The sequence below is a fragment of the Heptranchias perlo genome, unplaced genomic scaffold (genome assembly GCF_035084215.1).
Source record: "Heptranchias perlo isolate sHepPer1 unplaced genomic scaffold, sHepPer1.hap1 HAP1_SCAFFOLD_56, whole genome shotgun sequence".
In the NCBI taxonomy this organism is placed as follows: domain Eukaryota; kingdom Metazoa; phylum Chordata; class Chondrichthyes; order Hexanchiformes; family Hexanchidae; genus Heptranchias; species Heptranchias perlo.
Window position 1 is genome coordinate 199,671 of NW_027139581.1, and position 27,851 is coordinate 227,521.

Sequence of the window (27,851 nt, forward strand, 5' to 3'; positions counted from 1 at the left end):
CGGGGGGCCGGGGACAGGACACTGAGAAACCGGGCGGAGACCGCGCCCCACGGCTTATAAACATGGAGCGAGGCCGCAGGACCCGAGTCGGATCCTCTGGTCCCGAGTGTGAGCAGCCGGACGGCAACTGCGGGACTTCTCCCCGAGAACAGGCCCGGGTTACCGGGGGAACCGGCCGCCATCTTGGTACAGGGGAAGCGTCACGGCGCATGCGCGGCCATCTTGGTACAGGAACATAGTGGGCGGGGCTTCAGGATATTTCACTCAGAATCTGAACCCGTGCTGTACCTGCCCCGGGAGTGTTTGATGGGACAGTGTGGAGGGAGCTTTACTCTGTATCTAACCCGTGCTGTACCTGCCCTGGGAGTGTTTGATGGGACAGTGCAGAGGGAGCTTTACTCTGTATCTAACCCGTGCTGTACCTGCCCTGGGAGTGTTTGATGGGACAGTGTAGAGGGAGCTTTACTCTGTATCTAACCCGTGCTGTACCTGCCCTGGGAGTGTTTGATGGGACAGTGCAGAGGGAGCTTTACTCTGTATCTAACCCGTGCTGTACCTGCCCCGGGAGTGTTTGATGGGACAGTGTAGAGGGAGCTTTACTCTGTATCTAACCCGTGCTGTACCTGCCCTGGGAGTGTTTGATGGGACAGTGCAGAGGGAGCTTTACTCTGTATCTAACCCGTGCTGTACCTGCCCTGGGAGTGTTTGATGGGACAGTGTAGAGGGAGCTTTACTCTGTATCTAACCCGTGCTGTACCTGCCCTGGGAGTGTTTGATGGGACAGTGTAGAGGGAGCTTTACTCTGTATCTAACCCGTGCTGTACCTGCCCTGGGAGTGTTTGATGGGACAGTGTAGAGGGAGCTTTACTCTGTATCTAACCCGTGCTGTACCTGCCCTGGGAGTGTTTGATGGGACAGTGTAGAGGGAGCTTTACTCTGTATCTAACCCGTGCTGTACCTGCCCTGGGAGTGTTTGACGGGACAGTGTGGAGGGAGCTTTACTCTGTATCTAACCCGTGCTGTACCTGCCCCGGGAGTGTTTGATGGGACAGTGTAGAGGGAGCTTTACTCTGTATCTAACCCGTGCTGTACCTGCCCCGGGAGTGTTTGATGGGACAGTGTAGAGGGAGCTTTACTCTGTATCTAACCCGTGCTGTACCTGCCCCGGGAGTGTTTGATGGGACAGTGAAGAGGGAGCTTTACTCTATATCTAACCCGTGCTGTCCCTGCCCTGGGAGTGTTTGGGACAGTGCACAGTAATCAATGACCAATGATTAACACTATTCACCCCTTTTTATTAAAATCTGGGATAGAGTTTCTGAACAGCTTCATCAACGGAGCCTCTCACTTTTCCTCTCCCTATTCTTCTTCCCAAAATGTATCACTTCACATTTCTCTGCATTAAATCTCATCTGACATCTATCTGTCCAATTTATTATCCAGTGTCCGTGACACTGAAGCCACTTCCAGTCCTCTTCACAGTTCCCCACACTCCCTATCTTGGTGGCATTTGAATTATCTGGAGATTTTCATCTTGTGCCCTATATACCCGAGCCCAGTTCATTTCCCTGCATTGAGAAGAGCAATGGTCCCAACACTGACCCTGGGGGACACCACTGTTTACATCCCTCCAGTCTGAACAATATCCATTATCCACGACTCTCTGTTTTCTGCCCTTTCCCCAACTTCCTGTCCACGCTGCCCCACTCCCTTCAATTCCGTGAGCCTTAATTTTATCAACAAGCCTCCTGTGCGGCACCTTCTCAAACACCTTGAGACAATCCATCTACACAACACCCACTGCATTCCCTTTATCACCACACTGTGTTATTCCTCAAATAATCCCTGCTGTCTGTCCTGAATTCATCCATTTTACTAACAAATGTTGAAATGTTTGCTCCACCCCACAGGGTTCCATCTGTTAAAAGCCACACGGAGAGAGGTGGGAGAGGCCCATTGTTGGACAGTGTGAGCTGAGGGGTGGGAGAGGCCCATTGTCGGACAGTGTGAGCTGAGGGGTGGGAGAGGCCCATTGTCGGACAGTGTGAGCTGAGGGGTGGGAGAGGCCCATTGTCGGACAGTGTGAGCTGAGGGGTGGGAGAGGCCCATTGTCGGACAGTGTGAGCTGAGGGGTGGGAGAGGCCCATTGTCGGACAGTGTGAGCTGAGGGGTGGGAGAGGCCCATTGTCGGACAGTGTGAGCTGAGGGGTGGGAGAGGCCCATTGTCGGACAGTGTGAGCTGAGGGGTGGGAGAGGCCCATTGTCGGACAGTGTGAGCTGAGGGGTGGGAGAGGCCCATTGTCGGACAGTGTGAGCTGAGGGGTGGGAGAGGCCCATTGTTGGACAGTGTGAGCTGAGGGGTGGGAGAGGCCCATTGTTGGACAGTGTAAGCTGAGGGGTGGGAAAGGCCCATTGTTGGACAGTGTGAGCTGAGGGGTGGGAGAGGCCCATTGTTGGACAGTGTGAGCTGAGGGGTGGGAGACACAGACTTCAGTAAGCACCGAGTGCAGCCCCAGACCCCAATATAAAACAGTGAACATTATCAGCCCCTCCCCGCGCCCAGACCTGAATGACGATGGGTTAGGGAACGTCTGTAAAGGAAGTAGGAATGGTAACTCGTCAGAGAGCGTCTCAATGAAAGAGAAATCGGGATGTGTCAGTGAGTATAAGAAGGAAAAATGGAGATGGGTCAAGGAGAGCCCATCACCAAAATTGGGAGATGTTGCGGATGGACAGCATGTCGGGAGGGACAGAGTGTTGGAAAGAGGGGGAGAGAGCACGTACACACAAACAGAGTCAGTAACTTCAGGGGAGGAGAGAGAGAGGAACCAGTGAGTGCAGAACTGAACCCAGTCAGAGTCAGCACCTTCAGGGGAGGGAGAGAAAACTCAGATGGAAGGAAATATGTTGGAGATGGTGCAATGGGTTTGGATTTCAGCACAGGGAGGAGGGAGAGTGTGTGAGACGGGGATTTACAGTCTGGGGGAATGAGCGGGAAGAATATTCTTCAGAAACTAGAATTGTCTGTTCTGAATTTCTATCCTGTATTTACAGTGAGGACTTTTGTAAACTCCTTTTACAGGGTGTTAGAAGGGGAGGATTTGCAGACGGGAAACTCAAACCAAATATCACATCAAGATCTGACAGAGTCACTCGATTCATCAGGACATGAATATCATCGGCCTTTGAATGTGGAAGGAGAAATGTTTGTCTGTTCTGTCTGTGGGAAAAGATCAAACATCAGTGTGACTGGAAAATCACCGAGACACACACACACCCGAGTGAGAGTGTTCCAGAGCACTGACTGTGGAAAGAGCTTTAACCAGTTACACAGCCTGAAAAAAACATCGCACTGTTCACAGCGGGGAGAAACCGTCCACGTGTTCTGTGTGTGGACGAGGCTTCAACTGATCGTCCAACCTGGAGAGACACAAGGACACCCGGACCATGGAGAAACCGTGGAAATGTGGGGACTGTGGGAAGGGATTCAGTTACCCATCAAAGCTGGAAACTCATCGACGCAGTCACACCGGGGAGAAGCCGTTCACCTGCTCCGTGTGTGGGAAGGGATTCACTGAGTCTTCCACCCTACTGACACACCAGCGAGTTCACACTGGGGAGAGACCGTTCACCTGCTCCGTGTGTGGGAAGGGATTCACTTGTTCATCCAGCCTAATTGACCACCAACTTGTTCACACTGATAAGAGACCTTTTAAATGTTCTGACTGTGGGAAGAGCTTTAAAAGCAGGAATGATCTACTGCGACACCAACGTACTCACACTGGGGAGAGGCCGTTTACCTGCTCCGTGTGTGGGAAGGGATTCACTCAGTCATCCACCCTGCTGACACACCAGCGAGTTCACACTGGGGAGAGGCCGTTCACGTGCTCAGTGTGTGGGAAGAGTTTCAATGATTTATCCACCCTGACCACACACCAGCGAGTTCACACTAGGGAGAGGCCGTTCACCTGCTCAGTGTGTGGGAAGGGATTCACTTGTTCATCCAGCCTCATTGCACACCAACTTGTTCACACTGATAAGAGACCTTTTAAATGTTCTGACTGTGAGAAGAGGTTTAAAAGCAGGAATGCTGTACTGAGACACCAACGTACTCACACTGGGGAGAGGCCGTTCACCTGCTCCGCGTGTGGGAAGGGATTCACTCAGTCATCCGCCCTGCTGATTCACCAGCGAGTTCACACTGGGGAGAGGCCGTTCACCTGCTCAGAGTGTGGGAAGGGATTCGCTCAGTCAGCCGCCCTGCTGATTCACCAGCGAGTTCACACTGGGGAGAGACCATTCACCTGCTCTGTGTGTGGGAAGGGATTCACTTGTTCATCCAGTCTCATTGAACACCAACTTGTTCACACTGATAAGAGACCTTTTAAATGTTCTGACTGTGGGAAGAGCTTTAAAAGCACAAACGGACTGCTGACACACCAACGCACTCACATTGGGGAGAGGCCGTTCCCCTGCTCAGAGTGTGGGAAGGGATTCAGTAAGTCAACCAACCTGCTGATTCACCAGCGAGTTCACACTGGGGAGAGACCGTTCACCTGCTCAGAGTGTGGGAAGGGATTCACTCAGTCATCCAACCTGCAGTCACACCAGCGAGTTCACATGTTACCACAGGGGTTGGATTCTGCTGCTGTTAATCACATCCAGGACTGAACAATGTTCATTCTGACAGTTGGGGTTTGTTTCTGATAATAACTGGGCTGGAGTTTAATATTCTGTATCAGTCTCAAATAAATCAGCTTTCTTTTAAATACAGTGTACCATTGTTTAAAAAGGGAGAAAGGGATAGACTGAGTAATTACAGGCCAGTCAGCCGAACCTCGGTGGTGGGCAAATGATTGGAAACAATTCTGAGGGACAGAATTAATCGTCATTTAGAAAGGCACGGATTAATCAAGGACAGTCAGCATGGATTTGTTCAGGGAATGTCGTGTCTGACTAACTTGATTGACTCTTTTGAGGAGGTAACGAGGAGGGTCGATGAGGGCAATGCGTTTGATGCAGTATACATGGATTTTCGCAAGTCTTTTGACAAGGTCCACATGGCAGACTGGTCAAAAAAGTTAAATCCCTTGGGATCAAAGGGAAAGTGGCTAGTCGGATCCAAAATTGGCTCAGTGGCAGGAAGCAAAGGGTGATGGTTGACGGGTGTTTTTGCAACTGGAAGGCTGTTTCCAGTGGGGTTCCTCAAGGCTCAGTACGAGGTCCCTTGTTTTTTGTGGTATATATTAATGATTTGCACTTGAATGTGGAGGACTTGATCAAGAAGTTTGCAGATGATACATAAATTGGCCGTGTGGTTGGTAGTGAGGAGGAAAGCTGTAGACTGCAGGAAGATATCAATGGACTGGTCAGGTGGGCAGAAAAGTGGCAAATGGAATTCAATCCAGAGAAGTGTGAGGTAATGCAATTGGGGAGGGCAAACAAGGCAAGCATCTGTCCATGACGGTATTGGTAGGAGTGACCACCGCACAGTCCTTGTGGAGACCAAGTCCTGTCTTCACACTGAGGACACCATCCAACGTGTTGTGTGGCACTGCCATCGTGCTAAATGGGATAGATTCAGAACAGATCTCGCTGCTCAAAACTGGACATCCGTGAGGCGCTGTGGGCCATCAGCAGCAGCAGAATTGGAATCCAACACAATCTGTAACCTCATGGCACAGCATATTCCTCACTCGTATGAACATACGAATTAAGAGCAGGAGAAGGCCATTCGGCCCCTCGAGCCTGCTCTGTCATTTGATAAGATCATGGCTGATCTGATTGTGACATCAACCCTACTTTCCCGTCTACCGACTAAAACATTTGACTCCCTTGTTAATCAGGAATCTATCGAACTCAGCCTTAAAAATATTCAATGACCCTGCCTCCCCCGCTCTCTGGGGAAGGGAGTTCCACAGACTCACGACCTTCAGGGAAAAAAATTCTCCTCATCTCCATCTTAAATGGGAGACCCCTTATTTTTAAACTGTGGCCCCTAGTTCTAGTCTCTCCCACAAGGGGAAACATCCTCTCAGCATCTATCCCTTCTCATCCCCTCAGGATCTTCTCTGTTTCAATAAGATCACCTCTCATCCTTCTGAACTCCAATGTATACAGGCCCAACTTGTCCAACCTTTCCTCATGAGATAACCCCCTCATCCCAGGAATCAGTCGAGTGAACCTTCTCTGAACCGCCTCCAAAGCAATTATGTCCTTTCTTAAATAAGGAAACCAAAACTGCACACAGTATTCTAGATGTGGTCTCACCAATGCCCTGAACAACTGTAGTAAAACATTTCCACTTTTATATTCCATTCCCCTTGTAGTAAATGACAACATTCCATTTGCCTTCCTAATCACTTCTTGTACCTGCATACCAACTTTCTGTGATTCATGTACTACGATACCCAGATCCCTCTGTACTTCAGAGTTCTGCAATCGCTCTCCATTTAAATAATATACTGCTTTTCTATTCCTCTTGCCAAAATGGACAAGTTCACATTTTCCCACATTAGCAAATTTAGCAACCATACATTCAATCCCTTCATCCAAGTCATTGATACAGATTGTAAATAGTTGAGGCCCAAGCACTGATCCCTGTGGCATTCCACTTGTTACATCTTGCCAACCTGAAAATGACCCATTTATGCCGACTCTCTGTTTCCTGTTAGCGAACCAATCCTTTATCCATGCTAATATGTTACCCCCTACACCATGAGTTCTTATTTTGTGTAGTCACCTTTGATGTGGCACCTTGTCAAAAGCCTTCTGGATATCCAAGTACACCACATCCACAGGGTCCCCTTTATCCACGTTGCTTGTTACTTCCTCAGAGAACTCTAATAAATTAGTCAAGCACGATTTCCCTTTCATAAAGCCGTGTTGACTCTGCCTGATTGCATTGAGATTTTCTAAGTGCCCTGCTAGAACCTCCTTAATAATAGATTCTCGCATTTTCCCCATGACAGATGTTAAGCTAACTGGCCTGTAGTTTCCGGCTTTCTGTCTCCCTCCTTTCTTGAATAGAGGAGTTATATTTGCTATTTTCCAATCTGATGGGACCCTTCCAGAACCTAGGGAATTTTGGAAAATTAATACCAATGCATCGACTATCTCTGCAGCCACTTCTTTTAATACCCTCGAATGAAGTCCGTCAGGACCTGGGAACTTGTCAGCTTTTAGATTTAATATTTTTTCAAAACCCTTTCCCTGGTGATTGTAAATGTTTTAAGTTCCTGCCTCCCTTTCACCTCCTGATCCACAATTATTTCTGGCATATTATTTGTATCCTCTACAGTGAAGACGGATGCAAAATATCTGTTCAATTCATCCACCATTTCCTTATTCTCCATTATTAATTCCCCAGACTCACTCTCTGGAGGACTAACACTCACTTTACTTACTCTTCTTTTTAAATACCTGTTGGAACTCTTACTATCTGTTATTATATTTCTAGCTAGCTTTCTCTTGTACTCAAATCTCTCCCTCATTATTCTTTTAGTCATTCTTTGCTGTTTTTTTATATTTTGACCAATCTTCTGACCTGTCACTAATGTTTGTGGAATTGTATGCTTTTTCTTTCAATTTGATACTGTCTTTCACTTCCTTAGTTGGCCAAGGATGGGACGTCCTTCCCCGAGAGTCTTTCTTTCTCACTGGAGTGTATCTTTGCTGAGTGTTATGAAATATCTCATTAAATGTCTGACACTGCATCTCTACTGACATATCCCTTAACCTAAGTTCCCAGTTCACTTTAGCCAGCTCTGTCTTCTGTCATTCTACCATTACCAACAAGCCAGGGGATCAACCATGGTTCAATGAGGAGTGGAGAAGAGCATGCCAGGAGCAGCACTGGGTGCACCTAAAAATGAGGTGCCAACCTGGTGAAGCGACAACACAGGACGACATGCATGCTAATCAGTGGAAACAACATGCTATAGACAGAGCTAAACGATTCCACAACCAACGGATCAGATCAAAGCTCTGGAGTCCTGTCACATCCAGTCGTGAATGGTGGTGGACAATTGAACAACTAACGGGAGGAGGAGGCTCTGTGAACATCCCCATCTTCAATGATAGCAGAGTCCAGATTGTGAGTGCAAAAGACAAGGCTGAAGTGTTTGCAACCATCTTCAACCAGAAGGGCCGAGTGGATGATCCATCTCGGCCTCCCACCACTATCTGCACCATCACAGAAGCCAGTCTTCAGCCAATTCGATTCACTCCACGTGATATCAAGAAACGGCTGAGTGCACAAAGGCTGTGGGCCCTGACAACATCCCTGCTGTAGTGCTGAAGACTTGTGCTCCAGAACTAGCCGTGCCTCCAGCCAAACTGTTTCAGTACAGCTACAACACTGGCATCTACCCGACAATGTGGAAAATTGCCCAGATATGTCCTGTCCACAAAAAGCAGGACAAATCCAATCCGGCCAATTACCGCCCCATCAGTCTGCTCTCAATCATCAGCAAAGTGATGGAACGTGTCGTCGACAGTGCTATCAAGCGACACTTACTCACCAATTCTCAGTTTGGGTTCCGCCAGGACCACTCTGCTCCAGACCTCATTACAGCCTTGGTGCAAACATGGACAAAAGAGCTGAATTTCAGAGGTCAGGTGAGAGTGACTGCCCTTGACATCAAGGCAGCATTTGACCGAGTGTGGCACCAAGGAGCCCTCATAAAATTGAAGTCAATGGGAATCAGGGAGAAAACTCTCCAGTGGCTGGAGTTATACCTCGCACAAAGGAGGATGGTAGTGGTTGTTGGAGGCCAATCATCTCAACCCCAGGACATTGCTGCAGGAATTCTTCAGGGCAGTGTCCAAGGCCCAACCATCTCCAGCTGCTCAATCGATGACCTTCCGTGCATCATAAAGTAAGAAATGGGGACATTCACTGATGATTGCACAGTGTTCGGTTCCACTTGCAACCCCTCAGATAATGAAGAAGTCCGTGCCCACATGCAGCAAGACCTGGACAATATCCAAGCTTGGGCTGATAAGTGGCAAGTAACATTTGCGCCAGACAAGTGCCAGGCAATGACGTCTCCCCTTGACATTCAACGGCATTACCATCGCTCAATCCCCCACCACCATCAACATTCTGGGTGTCACCATTGACCAGAAACATAACTGGACCAGCCACATAAATACTATGGGTACAAGAGCGGGTCAGAGGCTGGGTATTCTGTGGCGAGTGACTCACCTCCTGACTCCCCAAAGCCTTTCCACCATCTGCAAGGCACAAGTCAGGAGTGTGATGGAATACTCTCCACTTGCTTGGATGAGTGCAGCTCCAACAACACTCAAGAAGCTTGACACCATCCAGGACAAAGCAGCCCGCTTCATTGGCACCCCATCCACCACCCTAAACAGTCACTCCCTTCACCACCGGCGCACTGTGGCTGCAAATGTGCACCATCCACAGGATGCACTGCAGCAACTCACCAAGGCTTCTTCAACAGCACCTTCCAAACCCGCGACCTCTACCACCTAGAAGGACAAGAGCAGCAGGCACATGGGAACAACACCACCTGCACGTTCCCCTCCAAGTCACACACCATCCCGACTTGGAAATATATCGCCATTCCTTCATCGTCGCTGGGTTAAAATCCCTGAACTCCCTCCCTAATAGCACCATGGGAGAACCTTCAACACACAGACTGCAGCGGTTCAAGGCGGTGGCTCACCACCACCTTCTCAAGGGCAATTAGGAATGGGCAATAAATGCTGGCCTTGCCAGCGATGCCCACATCCCATGAACGAATAAAAAAAGAAAAAGTACACAGTAAATGGGAGGATACTGAGAGGTATCGAGGAACAAAGAGACCTTGGAGTGCATGTCCACAAATCCCCGAAGTTAGCAGGACAGGTAGATCAGTTGGTTAAAAAGGCATACATGATACTTTCCTTTATTAGTCGAGGCATAGAATATAAGAGCAGAGAGGTTATGCGCGAACTGTATAAAACAATAGTTAAGCTATAGCTAGAGTACTGCATACAGTTCTGGTCACCACATTACAGGAAAGATGTGATTGCACTGGGGAGGGTACAGTGGAGATTTACAAAGATATTGCCAGGGCTGGAGAATTTTAGCAATGAGGAATGACCAACAACAGCCAATCTCCAGACGCCATTCTACAACTCATCCGCTTCATCCTGGATCACAATGTCTTCACCTTCGATAACCAGTTCTTTACCCAAACACACGGAACAGCCATGGGGACCAAATTCGCACCCCAATACGCCAACATTTTCATGCACAAGTTCGAGCAGGACTTCTTCACTGCACAGGACCTCCAACCAACGCTATACACCAGATACATCGACGACATTTTCTTCCTATGGACCCACGGCGAAGAATCACTGAAGAGACTACATGATAACATCAACAAGTTCCATCCCACCATCAAGCTCACCATGGACTACTCCTCAGAATCGGTTTCTTTCTTGGACACACGAATCTCCATCAAAGACGGGCACCTCACTCTACCGCAAGCCCACGGACAACCTCACGATGCTCCACTTTTCCAGCTCCCACCCTAACCACGTCAAAGAGGCCATCCCCTATGGACAGGCCCTGCGAATACACAGGATCTGCTCAGACGAGGAGGAACGCGATGGACACCTACAGACGCTGAAAGACACCCTCGTAAGAACAGGATATGATGCTCGACTCGTCGATCGACAGTTCCGACGGGCCACAGCGAAAAATCGCATAGACCTCCTCAGAAGACAAACACGGGACGCAACCAACAGAGCACCCTTCGTCGTCCAGTACTTCCCCGGAGCGGAGAAACCACGCCATGTTCTCCGCAGCCTTCAGCATGTCATTGATGACGACGAACACCTCGCTAAGGCCATCCCCACACCTCCACGACTCGCCTTCAAACAGCCACCCAACCTCAAACAGACCATCGTTCGCAGCAAATTACCCAGCTTTCAGGAGAACAGCGTCCACGACACCACACAACCCTGCCACGGCAACCTCTGCAAGACATGCCAGATCATCGACACAGACGCCACCATCACACGAGAGGACACCACCCACCAGGTACATGGTTCATACTCCTGTGACTCGGCCAACGTTGTCTACCTCATACGTTGCAGGAAAGGATGCCCCGGAGCATGGTACATTGGCGAGACCTTGCAGACACTGCGACAACGGATGAATGGACACCGCGCAACAATCGCCAAACAGGAGGGTTCCCTCCCAGTCGGGGAACACTTCAGCAGTCAAGGACATTCAGCCACCGATCTTCGGGTAAGCGTTCTCCAAGGCGGCCTTTGAGACACACGACAACGCAAAATCGTCGAGCAGAAATTGATAGCCAAGTTCCACACCCATGAGGACGGCCTCAACCGGGATCTTGGGTTCATGTCACGCTACACGTAACCCCACCAGCGAAAAAAGAGTTATCTGTTTTTAGTACAACTGGTCATTTGCTCTCTTTCTCTTCCTTTCGGATGTTTCTCTCTCTCTCTCTCTGTCTGTCTGTCTTTGGGTTCGGACCGTTTGCATATTCAGTAGTCCTGTATGTAATGTGTCACTGTCTGATTGCCTTGACAACGGGCAGTTGGAAAGATTATCTGTAATTACCAGGCATTGTTCTCTGACTATATATGCGGTAACCTTCATGGAATCCCACACTCACCTGACGAAGGAGAAAGCCACCGAAAGCTTGTGATTTTCAAATAAAACTGTTGGACTATAAACTGGTGTTGTCAGATTCCTTACATTTGAAAGATTGGATAGGCTGGGGTTGTTTTCTTTGGAATAGAAGAGGGTGAGGGGAGATTTAATTGAGGTGTATAAAATTATGAGGGGCGAGATGGAGTGGATAGGAAGGACCTATTTTCCCTAGCAGAGGGGTCAGTGACCAGGGGGCATCGATTTAAAGTATTGGCAGAAGGATTGGAGGGGACTTGAAAATTATTTTTCACCCAGAGGGTGGTGGGGGTCTGGAACTCACTGCCTGAAAGGGTGGGAGAGGCACCAACCTTCATCACATTTAAAGGGAACCAGGATATGCACTTGAAGTGCCGTAACCTACAGGGCTACGGACCAAGAGCTGGAAAGTGGGATGAGGCTGGATACCTCTTTTTCAAATGGCACGGACAAGATGGGCCGATTGGCCTCCTTCGTCTCATAAATTTCTATGATTCTCCCCACCCCAACATCACTCTCCGAACACTGACCCCTGGGACAGGGGAAGAGGGGACATTTACCAGACTCCCCACTAAAAACCCTCAGTGTCCCTCTCACGGGTGAAGAGGGGACATTTACCAGACTCCCCACTGTTGACCCTCAGTGTCCCTCTCACAGGTGAAGAGGGGACATTTACCAGACTCCCCACTATTGACCCTCAGTGTCCCTCTCACAGGTGAAGAGGGGACATTTACCAGACTCCCCACTATTGACCCTCAGTGTCCCTCTCACGGGTGAAGAGGGGACATTTACCAGACCCCCCACTACTGACCCTCAGTGTCCCTCTCACGGGTGAAGAGGGGACATTTACCAGACTCCCCACTATTGACCCTCAGTGTCCCTCTCAGGGGTGAAGAGGGGACATTTACCAGACTCCCCACGATTGACCCTCAGTGTCCCTCTCACGGGTGAAGAGGGGACATTTACCAGACTCCCCACTATTGACCCTCAGTGTCCCTCTCACGGGTGAAGAGGGGACATTTACCAGACTCCCCACTATTGACCCTCAGTGTCCCTCTCAGGGGTGAAGAGGGGACATTTACCAGACTCCCCACTATTGACCCTCAGTGTCCCTCTCACGGGTGAAGAGGGGACATTTACCAGACTCCCCACTATTGACCCTCAGTGTCCCTCTCACGGGTGAAGAGGGGACATTTACCAGACTCCCCACTGTTGACCCTCAGTGTCCCTCTCACAGGTGAAGAGGGGACATTTACCAGACTCCCCACTATAGACCCTCAGTGTCCCTCTCACGGGTGAAGAGGGGACATTTACCAGACTCCCCACTATTGACCCTCAGTGTCCCTCTCACGGGTGAAGAGGGGACATTTACCAGACTCCCCACTATAGACCCTCAGTGTCCCTCTCACAGGTGAAGAGGGGACATTTACCAGACTCCCCACTATTGACCCTCAGTGTCCCTCTCACGGGTGAAGAGGGGACATTTACCAGACCCCCCACTACTGACCCTCAGTGTCCCTCTCACGGGTGAAGAGGGGACATTTACCAGACTCCCCACTATTGACCCTCAGTGTCCCTCTCAGGGGTGAAGAGGGGACATTTACCAGACTCCCCACTATTGACCCTCAGTGTCCCTCTCACGGGTGAAGAGGGGACATTTACCAGACTCCCCACTATTGACCCTCAGTGTCCCTCTCACGGGTGAAGAGGGGACATTTACCAGACTCCCCACTGTTGACCCTCAGTGTCCCTCTCACAGGTGAAGAGGGGACATTTACCAGACTCCCCACTATTGACCCTCAGTGTCCCTCTCACGGGTGAAGAGGGGACATTTACCAGACTCCCCACTATAGACCCTCAGTGTCCCTCTCACGGGTGAAGAGGGGACATTTACCAGACTCCCCACTATAGACCCTCAGTGTCCCTCTCACAGGTGAAGAGGGGACATTTACCAGACTCCCCACTATTGACCCTCAGTGTCCCTCTCACGGGTGAAGAGGGGACATTTACCAGACTCCCCACTATAGACCCTCAGTGTCCCTCTCACGGGTGAAGAGGGGACATTTACCAGACTCCCCACTATTGACCCTCAGTGTCCCTCTCACGGGTGAAGAGGGGACATTTACCAGACTCCCCACTGTTGACCCTCAGTGTCCCTCTCACAGGTGAAGAGGGGACATTTACCAGACTCCCCACTATTGACCCTCAGTGTCCCTCTCACGGGTGAAGAGGGGACATTTACCAGACTCCCCACTATTGACCCTCAGTGTCCCTCTCACAGGTGAAGAGGGGACATTTACCAGACTCCCCACTATTGACCCTCAGTGTCCCTCTCACGGGTGAAGAGGGGACATTTACCAGACTCCCCACTATTGACCCTCAGTGTCCCTCTCACGGGTGAAGAGGGGACATTTACCAGACTCCCCACTATTGACCCTCAGTGTCCCTCTCAGGGGTGAAGAGGGGACATTTACCAGACTCCCCACTATTGACCCTCAGTGTCCCTCTCACGGGTGAAGAGGGGACATTTACCAGACTCCCCACTATAGACCCTCAGTGTCCCTCTCACGGGTGAAGAGGGGACATTTACCAGACTCCCCACTATTGACCCTCAGTGTCCCTCTCACGGGTGAAGAGGGGACATTTACCAGACTCCCCACTATTGACCCTCAGTGTCCCTCTCAGGGGTGAAGAGGGGACATTTACCAGACTCCCCACTATTGACCCTCAGTGTCCCTCTCACGGGTGAAGAGGGGACATTTACCAGACTCCCCACTATAGACCCTCAGTGTCCCTCTCACGGGTGAAGAGGGGACATTTACCAGACTCCCCACTATAGACCCTCAGTGTCCCTCTCACGGGTGAAGAGGGGACATTTACCAGACTCCCCACTATTGACCCTCAGTGTCCCTCTCACGGGTGAAGAGGGGACATTTACCAGACTCCCCACTATTGACCCTCAGTGTCCCTCTCAGGGGTGAAGAGGGGACATTTACCAGACTCCCCACTATTGACCCTCAGTGTCCCTCTCACGGGTGAAGAGGGGACATTTACCAGACTCCCCACTATAGACCCTCAGTGTCCCTCTCACGGGTGAAGAGGGGACATTTACCAGACTCCCCACTATTGACCCTCAGTGTCCCTCTCACGGGTGAAGAGGGGACATTTACCAGACTCCCCACTATAGACCCTCAGTGTCCCTCTCACAGGTGAAGAGGGGACATTTACCAGACTCCCCACTATAGACCCTCAGTGTCCCTCTCACAGGTGAAGAGGGGACATTTACCAGACTCCCCACTATTGACCCTCAGTGTCCCTCTCACAGGTGAAGAGGGGACATTTACCAGACTCCCCACTATAGACCCTCAGTGTCCCTCTCACAGGTGAAGAGGGGACATTTACCAGACCCCCCACTATTGACCCTCAGTGTCCCTCTCACAGGTGAAGAGGGGACATTTACCAGACTCCCCACTATAGACCCTCAGTGTCCCTCTCACAGGTGAAGAGGGGACATTTACCAGACTCCCCACTATTGACCCTCAGTGTCCCTCTCACGGGTGAAGAGGGGACATTTACCAGACTCCCCACTATAGACCCTCAGTGTCCCTCTCACGGGTGAAGAGGGGACATTTACCAGACTCCCCACTATTGACCCTCAGTGTCCCTCTCACAGGTGAAGAGGGGACATTTACCAGACTCCCCACTATTGACCCTCAGTGTCCCTCTCACGGGTGAAGAGGGGACATTTACCAGACTCCCCAATATAGACCCTCAGTGTCCCTCTCACGGGTGAAGAGGGGACATTTACCAGACTCCCCACTATTGACCCTCAGTGTCCCTCTCACGGGTGAAGAGGGGACATTTACCAGACTCCCCACTATTGACCCTCAGTGTCCCTCTCACGGGTGAAGAGGGGACATTTACCAGACTCCCCACTATTGACCCTCAGTGTCCCTCTCACGGGTGAAGAGGGGACATTTACCAGACTCCCCACTATTGACCCTCAGTGTCCCTCTCACGGGTGAAGAGGGGACATTTACCAGACTCCCCACTATTGACCCTCAGTGTCCCTCTCACGGGTGAAGAGGGGACATTTACCAGACTCCCCACTATTGACCCTCAGTGTCCCTCTCACGGGTGAAGAGGGGACATTTACCAGACTCCCCACTGTTGACCCTCAGTGTCCCTCTCACGGGTGAAGAGGGGACATTTACCAGACTCCCCACTATTGACCCTCAGTGTCCCTCTCACGGGTGAAGAGGGGACATTTACCAGACTCCCCACTATTGACCCTCAGTGTCCCTCTCACGGGTGAAGAGGGGACATTTACCAGACTCCCCACTATTGACCCTCAGTGTCCCTCTCACGGGTGAAGAGGGGACATTTACCAGACCCCCCACTGTTGACCCTCAGTGTCCCTCTCACGGGTGAAGAGGGGACATTTACCAGACCCCCCACTATTGACCCTCAGTGTCCCTCTCACGGGTGAAGAGGGGACATTTACCAGACCCCCCACTATTGACCCTCAGTGTCCCTCTCACGGGTGAAGAGGGGACATTTACCAGACTCCCCACTATTGACCCTCAGTGTCCCTCTCACGGGTGAAGAGGGGACATTTACCAGACTCCCCACTATAGACCCTCAGTGTCCCTCTCACGGGTGAAGAGGGGACATTTACCAGACTCCCCACTATTGACCCTCAGTCTCTCACATTTACCTGGTCCTGGAGTCGGTCTTCCTGTACCAAGATGGCCGCGCATGCGCCGTGACGCTCCCTCCTCCTGTACCAAGATGGCGGCCGGTTTCCCCGGTAACCCGGGCCTGTCCCCGGGGAGAAGCCTCGCAGCTGCCGCCCGGCTGAAGACACGCGGGACCAGAGGATCCTTATCGTTCCCTGCGGCCGCACTCCGTCTTTAAACGGCCTGCGGTTTATGAATCTCCGGACCGGGCGCTCGCCGACCGTCTTCACACCTCCGACTCCCTCTGTGGACCGCTCAGAGTCTCTCCCGCGCCTGCGCGCTGAACTCCGGGGAGGGGGGAAAGAGCGGGGTTTCCCGCGCGCGGGAGCAGGGGCAGTTCCAACCGTCACAGAAACGTCAGAGCCCGCGGCCCCGCCCACTCCACACCAGGTCAGGCCCCGCCCAAACATGGTCAGGCCCCGCCCACACACAGTCAGGCCCCGCCCACAAACAGTCAGGCCCCGCCCCCACACACATACAGTCAGGCCCCGCCCACACACACAGTCAGGCCCCGCCTCCACACACAGTCAGGCTCCGCCCCCCCACACATACAGTCAGGCCCCGCCCACACACACAGTCAGGCCCCGCCCCCACACACACACAGTCAGGCCCCGCCCACACACACAGTCAGGCCCCGCCCCCCACACACAGTCAGGCTCCGCCCCCCCACACATACAGTCAGGCCCCGCCCAAGCACACAGTCACGCCCCGCCCCCACACACACACAGTCAGGCCCCGCCCACACACACAGTCAGGGCCCCGCCCCCCACACAGTCAGGCCCCGCCCACACACAGTCAGGCCCCGCCCACACACACAGTCAGGCCCCGCCCACACACACAGTCAGGGCCCGCCCCCCACACAGTCAGGCCCCGCCCCCACACAGTCAGGCCCCGCCCACACACACAGTCAGGCCCCGCCTACACACACACAGTCAGGCCCCGCCCCCACACAGTCAGGCCCCGCCCACACACACAGTCAGGCCCCGCCCCCCACACATACAGTCAGGCCCCGCCCACACACACAGTCATGACCCGCCTCCACACACACAGTCAGGCCCCGCCTCCACACACAGTCAGGCCCCGCCCACACACACAGTCAGGCCCCGCCTCCACACACACAGTCAGGCCCCGCCTCCACACACACAGTCAGGCCCCGCCATCACACATACTGTCAGGCCCCGCCCCCACAAACACAGTCAGGCCCCGCCTCCACACACTCAGTCAGGCCCCGCCTCCACACACATAAAGTCAGGCCCCGCCTCCACACACACAGTCAGGCTCCGCCTCCACACACACAGTCAGGCCCCGCCCTCACACATACAGTCAGGCCCCGCCCCCACACACACAGTCAGGCCCCGCCTCCACACACACAGTCAGGCCCCGCCCTCACACATACAGTCAGGCCCCGCCTCCACACACACAGTCAGGCCCCGCCTCCACACACACAGTCAGGCCCCGCCTCCACACACACAGTCAGGCCCCACCCTCACACATACAGTCAGGCCTCGCCTCCACACACACAGTCAGGCCCCGCCTCCACACACACAGTCAGGCCCCGCCTCCACACACACAGTCAGACCCCGCCCCCACAAACACAGTCAGGCCCCGCCTCCACACACACAGTCAGGCCCCGCCCCCCCACACACAGTCAGGCCCCGCCCCCACACACTCAGTCAGGCCCCGCCTCCACACACACAGTCAGGCCCCGCCCCCACACACTCAGTCAGGCCCCGCCCCCCACACACAGTCAGGCCCCGCCCCCACACACTCAGTCAGGCCCCGCCTCCACACACACACAGTGAGGCCCCGCCCCCACACACACAGTCAGGCCCCGCCCCCCCACACACAGTCAGGCCCCGCCTCCACACACACAGTCAGGCCCCGCCTCCACACACACAGTCAGGCCCCGCCTTCACACACACAGTCAGGCCCCGCCCCCACACTTCCAGTCAGGCCCCGCCTCCACACACAGTCAGGCCCCGCCTCCACACACACACAATCAGGCCCCGCCTCCACATACACAGTCAGGCCCCGCCTCCACACACACAGTCAGGCCCCGCCTCCACACACACAGTCAGGCCCCGCCCTCACACATACAGTCAGGCCCCGCCTCCACACACACAGTCAGGCCCCGCCTCCACACACACAGTCAGGCCCCGCTTCCACACACACAGTCAGGCCCCGCCTCCACACACACAGTCAGGCCCCGCTTCCACACACACAGTCAGGCCCCGCCTCCACACACACAGTCAGGCCCCGCCCTCACACATACTGTCAGGCCCCGCCCCCACAAACACAATCAGGCCCCGCCTCCACACACACAGTCAGGCCCCGCCTCCACACACACAGTCAGGCCCCGCCCCCACACACACAGTCAGGCCCCGCCTCCACACACTCAGTCAGGCCCCGCCTCCACACACACACAGTGAGGCCCCGCCCCCACACACACAGTCAGGCCCCGCCCCCACACACACAGTCAGGCCCCGCCTCCACACACACAGTCAGGCCCCGCCTCCACACACACAGTCAGGCCCCGCCTCCACACACACAGTCAGGCCCCGCCTCCACACACACAGTCAGGCCCCGCCTCCACACACACAGTCAGGCCCCGCCTTCACACACACAGTCAGGCCCCGCCTCCACACACACAGTCTGGCCCCGCCCCCACACTTCCAGTCAGGCCCCGCCTCCACACACAGTCAGGCCCCGCCTCCACACTTCCAGTCAGGCCCCGCCTCCACACACACAGTCTGGCCCCGCCCCCACACTTCCAGTCAGGCCCCGCCTCCACACACAGTCAGGCCCCGCCTCCACATACACAGTCAGGCCCTGCCTCCACACACAGAGTCAGGCCCCGCCCCTCCACACAGAGTGAGGCCCCTCCCCTCCACACACAGTCAGGCCACGCCCCCTCCACAGTGAGGCCCCGCCCCCTCCACACAATCAGACCCCGCCCCCACACACAGTCAGGCCAAACCACTGACAATGCAGCCGTTCAGGGGCTATAATCAGCCTCAGTGCCACTGGGCGAAATAAGAGTAAAAATCAGCCCGTGTCCCTGCTCTTAATGGCGATCCAGTGACACCAACTGGGAAATGTATGGATGTCAATTGAGGGCAGGACTGGTCTCTTCTGTGATGCCGACCACAGTGGACAATCCTGCTGATACTCACTGTCTGGGCTCGTGCATTAAGAATGAAGCGGAGGCGGGTTTCCCCAATGGAGGGCTGTCTACGCGGGAGTCCTCCCCTGCACCATTGGGTGTCTGGGGTGGAGAATGTTGCACAGACCAGTCCCCACAAACCCGGGGTGAGGAGAGGGAAAAGTCGGAGGGCCTCCACGTGGGTCTGCTCCTGGGCCTGACCAAAGTGGCCATCTTCAGGTCCAGGCTAGACGCGGCCCGTGGGGGCGGTCGCTCCGACTGTCTGCCTCCCTACCATGGCCTGTTCTGCCATTCAATGATATCATGGCTGATCTGGATCCAAACTCCAACCGCCCGCCTTGGCTCCAGATCCCTTTATACCCTTGGCTAGAAAAAATCTGTTGATCTCAGATTTAAAATTATTAATTGAGCATCTACTGTTTTTTGTGGGAGAGATATCTACACTTCTACCACCCATTGTGTGAAGAAGTGTTTCCCAATTTCCCTCCTGAATGGCCTGGCTCTGATTTTAAGATTATGTCCCCTTGTCCTGGACTCTCCCAACAGCGGGAAAAGTTTCTCTCTATCCACCTGATCAATTCCTTTCAAAATCCTAAAAACCTCAATCAAATCACCCCTTAACCTTCTACAATCCAAGGAATACAAGCCGAGTTTATGTAATCTCTCCTCATAAATCCTTGGAGCCCTGGTAACATGCTGGTGAATCTGCACTGCACTCCTCCTGGACCTTTCAGTGGTACTGGAGGGTAATTATTGTCTGTGGAGCTGCATCCAGTCAGATTCAGCACCGGTTAGATACTTCACGTGTAGGGAGGGATTCACTCCTTGTTCCCACTTAACACTCCAGCGTATTCACGTTGAGGACAGTTCCTTTAAATACTTTGACTGTGAGAAAAGTTGTAAAAGCTCAAAGGATCTGATGCACATTCATACTGGAGAGAGGCTGTTCATACGCTGTGTGTGTGGGAAGAGATTCATTCAGTCATCCCAGTTGCTGAGACACCTGCGAGTTCACAAGTGACTGCAGGAGTTGGATTCTGCTGTTATTGCTGCTGTTAATCACATCCAGGACTGAACCATGTTCATTCTGACAGATGGGGTTTGTTTCTGATGTTAAACTCCAGCCCAGTTATAGGGGTTATTAATATTCTGGATACATATTAAATGAGGTAGAAGATCAGCCATGATCTTATTGAATGGTGGAGCAGGCTCGAGGGGCCGTATGGCCGACTCCTGCTCCTATTTCTTATGTTCTTATGTTAACTGCTGGTACAACACTACAGCAGTGATTTGCTGTCCAGATAAAGAAGGACCTGCAGTGTGTTTCCAAGAGTTCCCTGTTTTATTGATACATTTATCCAGTACCGTTAACGTAGTAAAACGTCCCAAGGCGCTTCACAGGAGCGATTAACAAACAAAATTTGACACTGAACCACATAAGGAGATATTAGGACAGGTGAGCAAAAGCTTGGTCAAAGAGGTAGGTTTTAAGGAGGGTGGACTCGATTCAGCAATGAGTAATGAGCCCAGACTTAGTTAATAATCTAACAGTAAGGGAACATTTATACATGAGCCCACACAGTGAGTGACAGCAGGATTATCCACTGTGGTAGGCATCACGGTCGAGTCCAGTCCTGCCCTCAAGTGACATCCATAAATTTCCCAGTTGAGGTCACTGGATCACCATCGAGAGCAGGGTTACTCATATTTAGCCCAGTGGTACTGAGGCCAATTCCAGCCCCTGAACTGCTGCCTTGGCTGAGATCAAGGATTGGACTTGTGATCTTCCTGGTCAGTAGTGCAGAGGGTTTTAAACTGGGCCGGGGGTTAGAACAGAATATTTTGAAACAAATGTCATTCCACCTTTAAACAAAACCATCGACACACAGTAGAAAAATCAGAAGTCTTTCAAAATGAAACAAGTGAGTCAAATGGATCTTCGAAAATTGTGAGAGATTTTAGAAAGGCTGAACTCACTAAAATAGACAGGTTTCCATTCACTGCACTGAATACAGAAGGGAGCGACTGTTAATAGGGACCCTGTTAGTGAAGGATGAAGCAGTGTCTGGCCCTTTATCATAGAATCATTGAATGATACAGCACAGAAGGAGGCCATTAGGCCCATCATGCCTGTGTCAGCTCTAAGAAAGAGCTATCCAATTAGTCCCATTCTCATGCCCTTTATCCTGCAAATTTATCCTATTCAAGTATTTATCCAATTCCCTTTTGAAAATTATAATTGACTCTGATTCCCCCACACTTTCATGCAGTGTATTCCAGCTCATAACAAATGGCTGCCTCAAAATATTCTCCTTATGTCTCCTCGAGTTCTTTTGCCAATTACCTTAACGCTGTGTCCTCTGGTTACTGATCTCCTGCCACTGGAAACAGTTTCTCACCATTCAGTCTATCAAGACCCTTCATGACATTGAACACCTCGATTAAATCTCCCCTTAACCTTCCCTGCTCTAAGGAGAACAACTCCAGTTTCTCCAGTCTCTCCATGTAACTGAATTCTGTATCCCTGTTACCAGTCCAGTAAATCTCCTCTGCACCCTCTCTCAGGCCTTGACATCCTTCCTGAAGTGTGCTGCCCAGAATGAACACAATACTCCAGCTGAAACCTAACCAGTGTTTTGTAAAGATCTGGCATAAATATTTGCAATCTGTATCAATGACTTGGATGAAGGGACCGAATGTATTGTTGCAAAATTTGCTGATGACACAAAGGCAGGTAGGAAAGTAAGTTGTGAAGAGGACATCAGGAGTCCATAAAGGGATATAGATAGGTTACTTGAGTGGGCAAAAATTTGGCAGATGGAGTATAATGTGGGAAAATGTAAACTTGTCCACTTTGGCAGGAGGAATAGAAAAGCAGTATAATTAAATGGACAGAGATTGCAGAACTCTGAGGTACAGACGGATCTGGGTATCGTAGTACATGAATCACAGAAAGTTAGTATGCAGGTACAAGAAGTGATTAGGAAGGCAAATGGAATGTTGTCATTTATTGCAAGGGTAATGGAATATAAAAGTGGAAATGTTTTACTACAGTTGTTCAGGGCATTGGTGAGACCACATCTGGAATACTGTGTGCAGTTTTGGTCTCCTTATTTAAGAAAGGACATAATTGCTTTGGAGGCGGTTCAGAGAAGGTTCACTCGACTGATTCCTGGGATGAGGGGGTTATCTTATGAGGAAAGGTTGGACAAGTTGGGCCTGTATACATTGGAGTTTAGAAGGATGAGAGGTGATCTTATTGAAACAAATAAGATCCTGAGGGGACTAGAAGGGATAGATGCTGAGAGGATGTTTCCCCTTGTGGGAGAGACTAGAACTAGGGGCCACAGTTTAAAAATAAGGGGTCTCCCATTTGAGATGGAGATGAAGAGAAATTTTTTCGCTGAAGGTCGTGAGTCTGTGGAACTCCCTTCCCCAGACAGCGGGGGAGGCAGGGTCATTGAATATTTTTAAGGCCGAGTTAGATAGATTCCTGATTATCAAGGGAGTCAAATGTTATAGTAGGTAGACGGGAAAGTAGGGTTGATGTCACAATCAGATCAGCCATGATCTTATCAAATGACAGAGCAGGCTCGAGGGGCCGAATGGCCTACTCCTGCTCTTAATTCGTATTTTCGGATGTTCCTCCCTTTTGTGCTCTATGCCTCCATTAATAAAGCCCAGGATCCCGTCTGTTTTTTAACGGCCTTCTCAACTTCTGCCACTTTCAAAGATTTGTGTACATACATCCCCAGGTCTCTCTGGTCCGGCACCCCCTGTAAAATGTACTATTTGGTTTATATTTTGCCTCTCCTCATTATTCCTTCCAAACTGTATCACTTCACACTTCTCTGTGTTAAATTTAAGCCGCCATGTGTCTGCCCATTTCACCGGTCTGTCTCTGTCCCCCTCACTCTGTTACTATGCTCCACCTGGTTTACCACATTTCCCAGTTTCTTGTCATCTTCAAACTGTGAAATTGTGCCCTGTAAACCCAAGTGCCAACCTCACGGAGACAGGGCCCGCCTGTCCCTTTCAGAATGAGTGAGGGGATGAGCTTGAAATCCCTTGATGAAGTTTTCTGAGAGCGAGCAGTCTCTTTATTCTGATCATTGATGGCGATCTCCATCACTCAGCGGGCCCCGCGGGTGTGAAACCGCTCGATGTGGCGCTGGGCCGCGGGCTCTTGTGTTTCTGTCCATTGGATTGATTCCCGCTCCGCCCCGATCCCGCCCGTCGGATCAGTGAAATCTCCAATTAATGACAGTCAATGGCGGCAGGAACTACCCAGAACGCCCCGCGGGAGTGAATACGCCCTATCCCGTTTAAAGGGGCGCAGCGCGCAGGCGCGGAGGAGACGCTGCGCTGTCGCCAGTCGGAGCTGCGGGTCCGGAGCAGGTGGACGGGAGCCGGGGGGCCGGGGATTAATAAACCGGGGGTAGGCCCCGCCGCAGGGTTTATAAACATGGAGCGCGGCTTCAGGGCACGAGTTGGATCCTCTGGTCCCGCTGGACGGCAGCGGCGGGGCTTTTTCCCGGTGAGAAGGTGGACAATGAGCAGCACGGCGCATGCGCAGCGCACTCAGTCCAGGAACAAAGAGTGGGCGGGGCTTCAGGGTCCCTGTGACTGGGAACAAAGAGTGGGCGGGGCTTCAGGGTCCCAGTGACCGTGAACAAAGAGTGGGCGGGGCTTCAGGGTCACAGTGACTGTGAACAAAGAGTGGGCGGGGCTTCAGGGTCCCAGTGACTGTGAACAAAGAGTGGGCGGGGCTTCAGGGTCCCTGTGACTGTGAACAAAGAGTGGGCGGGGCTTCAGGGTCCCTGTGACTGGGAACAAAGAGTGGGCGGGGCTTCAGGGACCCAGTGAACAGGAACAAAGAGTGGGCGGGGCTTCAGGGTCCCTGTGCCTGTGAACATAGAGTGGGCGGGGCTTCAGGGACCCAGTGAACAGGAACAAAGAGTGGGCGGGGCTTCAGGGTCCCTGTGACAGGGAACATAGAGTGGGCGGGGCTTCAGGGTCCCAGTGAACAGGAACAAAGAGTGGGCGGGGCTTCAGGGTCCCTGTGCCTGTGAACAAAGAGTGGGCGGGGCTTCAGGGTCCCCGTGACAGGGAACATAGAGTGGGCGGGGCTTCAGGGTCCCAGTGAACAGGAACAAAGAGTGGGCGGGGCTTCAGGGTCCCTGTGCCTGTGAACAAAGAGTGGGCGGGGCTTCAGGGACCCAGTGAACAGGAACAAAGAGTGGGCGGGGCTTCAGGGTCCCTGTGACAGGGAACATAGAGTGGGCGGGGCTTCAGGGTCCCAGTGAACAGGAACAAAGAGTGGGCGGGGCTTCAGGGTCCCTGTGCCTGTGAACAAAGAGTGGGCGGGGCTTCAGGGTCCCCGTGACAGGGAACATAGAGTGGGCGGGGCTTCAGGGTCCCAGTGAACAGGAACAAAGAGTGGGCGGGGCTTCAGGGTCCCTGTGCCTGTGAACAAAGAGTGGGCGGGGCTTCAGGGTCCCTGTGCCTGTGAACAAAGAGTGGGCGGGGCTTCAGGGTCCCTGTGCCTGTGAACAAAGAGTGGGCGGGGCTTCAGGGTCCCTGTGCCTGTGAACAAAGAGTGGGCGGGGCTTCAGGGTCCCTGTGCCTGTGAACAAAGAGTGGGCGGGGCTTCAGGGTCCCTGTGCCTGTGAACAAAGAGTGGGCGGGGCTTCAGGGTCCCTGTGCCTGTGAACAAAGAGTGGGCGGGGCTTCAGGGTCCCTGTGCCTGTGAACAAAGAGTGGGCGGGGCTTCAGGGTCCCTGTGCCTGTGAACAAAGAGTGGGCGGGGCTTCAGGGTCCCTGTGCCTGTGAACAAAGAGTGGGCGGGGCTTCAGGGTCCCTGTGACTGGGAACAAAGAGTGGGCGGAGCTTCAGGGTCCCCGTGACTGTGAACAAAGAGTGGGCGGGGCTTCAGGGTCCCTGTGATTGTGAACAAAGAGTGGGCGGGGCTTCAGGGTCCCAGTGACTGGGAACAAAGAGTGGGCGGGGCTTCAGGGTCCCAGTGACGGTGAACAAAGAGTGGGCGGGGCTTCAGGGTCCCTGTGACGGTGAACAAAGAGTGGGCGGGGCTTCAGGGTCCCAGTGACGGTGAACAAAGAGTGGGCGGGGCTTCAGGGTCCCTGTGCCTGTCAACAAAGAGTGGGCGGGGCTTCAGGGTCCCAGTGACTGTGAACAAAGAGTGGGCGGGGCTTCAGGGTCCCTGTGACGGTGAACAAAGAGTGGGCGGGGCTTCAGGGTCCCAGTGCCTGTGAACAAAGAGTGGGCGGGGCTTCAGGGTCCCAGTGCCTGTGAACAAAGAGTGGGCGGGGCTTCAGGGTCCCAGTGACCAGGAACAAAGAGTGGGCGGGGCTTCAGGGTCCCTGTGACTGTGAACAAAGAGTGGGCGGGGCTTCAGGGTCCCTGTGACGGTGAACAAAGAGTGGGCGGGGCTTCAGGGTCCCAGTGACCGGGAACAAAGAGTGGGCGGGGCTTCAGGGTCCCTGTGACTGTGAACAAAGAGTGGGCGGGGCTTCAGGGTCCCAGTGACTGGGAACAAAGAGTGGGCGGGGCTTCAGGGTCCCTGTGACTGGGAACAAAGAGTGGGCGGGGCTTCAGGGTCCCTGTGCCTCATTTATTTTCCTCTCACTCTGCTCCCAGGGGGTGGAGAACTGAACCCGACCAGAGTAGAGGGAGGGAGGAAACTGGGAGTGGAGGGAAGAAATGATGGAGATGGTGCGATGGGTTTGGATTTCAGCACAGGGAGGAGGGAGAGTGTGTGGGACGGGGATTTACAGTCTGGGGGAATGAGCAGGAAGAATGTTCCATAGAAACTAGAATTGTCTGTTCTGAATTTCTATCCTGTATTTACAGTGATGACTTTTGTAAACTCCTTTTACAGGGTGTTAGAAGGGGAGGATTTGCAGACGGGAAACTCAAACCAAACATCACATCAAGATCTGACAGAGTCACTCGATTCATCAGGACCTGAATATCATCGACCTTTGAATGTGGAAGGAGAAATGTTTGTCTGTTCTGTCTGTGGGAAAAGATTTCAAACATCAGTGTGAGTGGAAAATCACCGAGACACACACACCCGAGTGAGAGTGTTCCAGTGCACTGAGTGTGGAAAGAGCTTTCACCAGTTACACAGTCTGAAAAAACATCGCACCGTTCACAGCGGGGAGAAACCGTCCACGTGTTCTGTGTGTGGACGAGGCTTCAACTGATCGTCCAACCTGGAGAGACACAAGGACACCCGGACCACGGAGAAACCGTGGAAATGTGGGGACTGTGGGAAGGGATTCAATTACCCATCCCAGCTCGAAACTCATCGACGCAGTCACACCGGGGAGAGGCCGTTCACCTGCTCCGTGTGTGGAAAGGGGTTCACTCAGTCATCCCACCTGCTGACACACCACCGAGTTCACACTGTGGAAAGACCTTTTAAATGCTCTGACTGTGGGAACAACTTTAAAAGCTCTGCAGATCTGATTCAGCACCATCTCGTTCACACGGACGAGAAACCTTTCAGTTGCTCTCAATGTGGGAAGAGTTTCAGGATGTCATCCAACCTCACTGCACACCAGCGAGTTCACACTGGGGAGAGGCCATTCACCTGCTCCGTGTGTGGGAAGGGATTCACAACGTCATCCCATCTGCTGAGACACCAGCGAGCTCACACTGATGAGAGACCTTTTAAATGCACTGACTGTGGGAACAGCTTTAAAAGCTCTGAAGAACTGATTAAACACTGGCGTGTTCACTTTGGGGAGAGACCGTTCCCCTGCTCCGTGTGTGGGAAGGGATTCACTCGTTCATCCCACCTGCTGAGACACCAGCGAGTTCACCTGTGATGCAGGGGTTGGATTCTGCTGTTAATCACATCCAGGACTGAACCGTGTTCATTCTGACAGTTGGGGTTTGTTTCTGCTGATGTTAATAACCCCGAGAACTGGGCTGGAGTTTAATATTCTGGATACATGTTAAATAAATCAGCTTTGTTTTGAACAGCAAGAGCCAAGTTCGGGTCACCACGGGTGGCTCTGCTGCACAGGAGGGGAGGAAGAAGAGTGGCAGGGCTATAGTGATAGGGGATTCAATTGTCAGGGGAACAGATAGGCGTTTCTGTGGCCGCAAACGTGACTCCAGGATGGTATGTTGCCTCCCTGGTGCTAGGGTCAAGGATGTCACGGAGCGGCTGCAGGGCATTCTGGAAGGGGAGGGTGAACAGCCAGTCGTCGTGGTCCATATCGGTACCAACGACATAGGTAAAAAAAAG

At 52.6% G+C, this 27,851-nt stretch overlaps 1 protein-coding gene and 2 pseudogenes across 1 annotated transcript in view; 2 read left to right on the top strand and 1 right to left on the bottom strand.

Moving 5' to 3' along the window:
• LOC137315824 (zinc finger protein 585A-like) overlaps nucleotides 1-11,718 on the top strand; it is an 84,306-nt pseudogene extending 72,588 nt beyond the window's left edge.
• LOC137315784 (zinc finger protein 132-like) overlaps nucleotides 1-27,851 on the bottom strand; it is a 272,791-nt gene that overhangs the window by 180,001 nt on the left and 64,939 nt on the right. The window lies entirely within an intron of this gene.
• Nucleotides 63-27,628, top strand: LOC137315709 (zinc finger protein 665-like; annotated as a pseudogene).